Source organism: Quercus suber, unplaced genomic scaffold (genome assembly GCF_002906115.3).
Source record: "Quercus suber isolate HL8 unplaced genomic scaffold, Cork oak 2.0 scaffold_223, whole genome shotgun sequence".
NCBI lineage: Eukaryota > Viridiplantae > Streptophyta > Magnoliopsida > Fagales > Fagaceae > Quercus > Quercus suber.
The window spans coordinates 963,064-966,300 of NW_027069681.1; the positions used below are offsets into that span (position 1 = coordinate 963,064).

The window sequence follows — 3,237 nt, forward strand, 5'->3', positions numbered from 1 at the left end:
ATCTAGTATAAAAAATATTCTCCCTTTGTTGTTCCATATCATCCTCTTTAACTTGGGCACTTAAAGCACGCTTAGCCACAAGTGACTCACCCTCCACTGGATACTCCACATTATCATCACAAGCATCCTCAAGTGATGGAATCTGATCATCATTTCCCTCACTTTCAGTTTTCACCTCTCCATCAATACGTGCGATCATGGTCCTCTTATTTGGGCATTATGAAGCTATATGACCTACTCCCAAACAACGAAAACACTTAATATCACAATTACGAGTTTGGGATTCATTTTTACCTTTGTTGACATTGGGAGCTTCATCTCTCCTTTTTGGTGATTCGGTTTTAGACTTGAAAACAGCCCCTTCGTCTTTCCTCCCATTTGACCTCCATGAAGTAGAAGAGCCCGAATTTTGAAATGACCGAGTTCCTTTCCTTTTAAATTTTCGTTCCACATTTATTGCCATGTGCACTATGTCCTCCAACTCTACGTAGTGCTGCAACTCCACCACGTTGGCAATGTCCCGATTCAGCCCATTCAAAAACCTTGCCATAGTAGCTTCTCTATCCTCCTCTACATTAGCCCGAATCATGGCAATCTCCATCTGCTTATGATAGTCATCCACGCTCCTATAGCCTTGAGTAAGACTTTGCAATTTCTGATACAAGTCCCTATAGTAGTGACTAGGGACAAACCACCTCCTCATGATGGCCTTCATTTCCTCCCATGTCTCAATAGGCCTCTCATAGTTTCTCATTCTGTTCATCACAAGTTGATCCCACCATATAATAGCATAATCAGTAAACTCAATCACAACTAGTTTTACATTTTTCTCCTTGAAGTAATTGTGGCACTCAAAGATGAACTCCACCTTCTTCTCCCACTCCAAGTACACTTCTGGATCATTTTTCCCTTGGAACGATGGTATCTTCATTTTGATGTTTTCTAGGCTTCTATCAGTCCCATCTTGCCATCTTGGATCTCTTCGAAAACCTCTACCACGCCTTTCTCCCCTTGGCGCAAACCTGCCCTCATTGTTCAATGAAACTTGTGTTAGGAATGCTATAAGCATATGGATAATAATTGGTGTATTGAGATTTAGTTAGTTAGTTACAATTCTAAACATGTTAATCACATTTAGCACATGTTGGAATTATTAATGCACATGGGGAATAATAGAACCAATAGGATGAGGCATGTTAATCACATTTAGCACATGTTGGAATTATTAATGCACATGGGGAATAATAGAACCAATAGGATGAGGCCATGTGGGCCAATGAGATTATAGCTAGTCTCCTATAAATACATGATTGTAATCCAATATGAATATCAATGAAGAATAAACCAATTTGTTAGTGCATTAGTGCATCTCTCTCTCTCTCTCTCTCTCTCTCTCGTAATCTCTCTATTTCTCTATGGAGGGTGACTACCTCGAATTAAGTCAATTTCCCTAAAATCCCCATCCATTCCCCTATAATTCCCATCAATCCCCATTAGGAACCACCGGGTTCCTAACAACTTGATCCTCTTCATCTTCAAACTCATCCTCATGGTAGTCATCAGAATCATCCTTGCGCGCATACCTTCCTTTCCTACTAGCATTAGGGGCTCTTTGGGGATGCTCCTCACGCAAAGAAGTAATAACAGTGTCTTGCCTATCCATCCGATCTCGAATATCATTAAACACCACGTTCATACGTTCAAATTGTTGTTGCATAGCCTACAACATGATGGATGACTCCTCCCCTCCTTTGTTTGATGCTTCGCCCCTGGAAGACATAATTTTGAAACTATAAAGAAATGTTAGAAATAATTCCTCACAACACTCCCTCATGTGTTTACACTTAAATTATGTCACTCACACTCGTGTTTCACTTTTAAATTGGCTTTTTCCCGATATTAGTCTCACGCCCTTTTGCCTTTTTCCACTCGTAGCTTCCCCTTTTCAGTTCTACTTAAACTAATAAACTTGATTAAGAAATTCAACTTGTAGTATTTAAACTAGTACCAATAGCAAGAAAAAATATGACAGAAACACTAAATCAAAGGAAGAGGACAAAAGAAAATAATATTTTGGTCAGAGAGAATTGAAACTACAAACAATTTTTTTTTCTGTTTTCTATTTTTTTTTCTGAAGTCTCTTCTTTTCTTTTTCTTTTTTTTCTTTTCTGGGAGCTTGGTGCACGATTTTAACCTAGTGCACGTCACAAAATAAGAATGAGGAACAAAAAACACAAAAGGAACAAGATAGGATGATAACAGGAAACAAAAGACAAAGGGAAAGAAAACTGATTTTAGAATCTGAGCTTTGATACCAAATGATACGAACCTCAATTGACACGCTTTGAGACCCAACAAAAATATTGGAATACTTGCCCAAGAAAGCTAAAATTCAGATTTTTGATAGAATCTTAACCCAACGTTTATAATCGAAACGCGAACCAAAGGTATAAGTAATAGACCTTGACCCAATGATTATAATTGAATCACGAACCAAAGGTATAAAGTTTGAACGCCACAAGGAAGAATCCTTGATAAGTTCACAGTTCTTGAAGAACCAAAAGAAGAGTAAAGCCTCACATTTTCTGATTTTTATTCAATAATCTTTCTATTGCAATAAGTGCATGCTATTTATATGACATAACTGGAAATAGAAAATATAAAAACGTACTAAATAATAAAACCATAAATAAAAGTTGATTTGGTCTAAAATTAGCAGATCCAAAATAGGAAAAATGGCTAAAAACGTTCTAAATAATAAAAGCCTATAATTAAGATAGATCTAGTCCAAAACTAGATGCTCCAGACTAGGAAAAATATCTATTAACTAATATGGAGTTGGAAAATCAATAAATCATTAATCCTTGCCATAAATCACGCTCAATTAAGCCAGATTAGCCCTTAATAGTTTGGATTAAATTTATTACGCCTTTATCTTCCTTTGGGCCAAACTTGGAATGTCCTCTGTTAGAATCAGCCCAAATCTCTTGAATCAGCCCATTAAATGCTTCTTTGATCTTCTTGGATCTTGGTTTAATAATAGGCTCAACTGGAACATGAAATGGATCCTTGAATGCTTGTTGATTCTCATCACCAGATCTCTTCCTCACTTTCTCAATCACTCTCTCGTCTCTGCCTCTCTCCCTCGTTGCTGTCGCAGCTCACTCTCTGCCTCGTCGTCGTTTGGTAATTTATTACCTCTAATCTGCTTTTTCTTTGTTAATATTTGCAAGTTGA

The 3,237-nt window shown here is 37.3% G+C and overlaps 1 pseudogene; it reads right to left on the bottom strand.

Annotated features, from left to right (window-relative positions):
- The window catches only part of LOC136070286 (uncharacterized), a 5,471-nt pseudogene extending 4,402 nt beyond the window's left edge, over positions 1-1,069 (bottom strand).
- Positions 1,070-3,237: the final 2,168 nt, after the last annotated feature.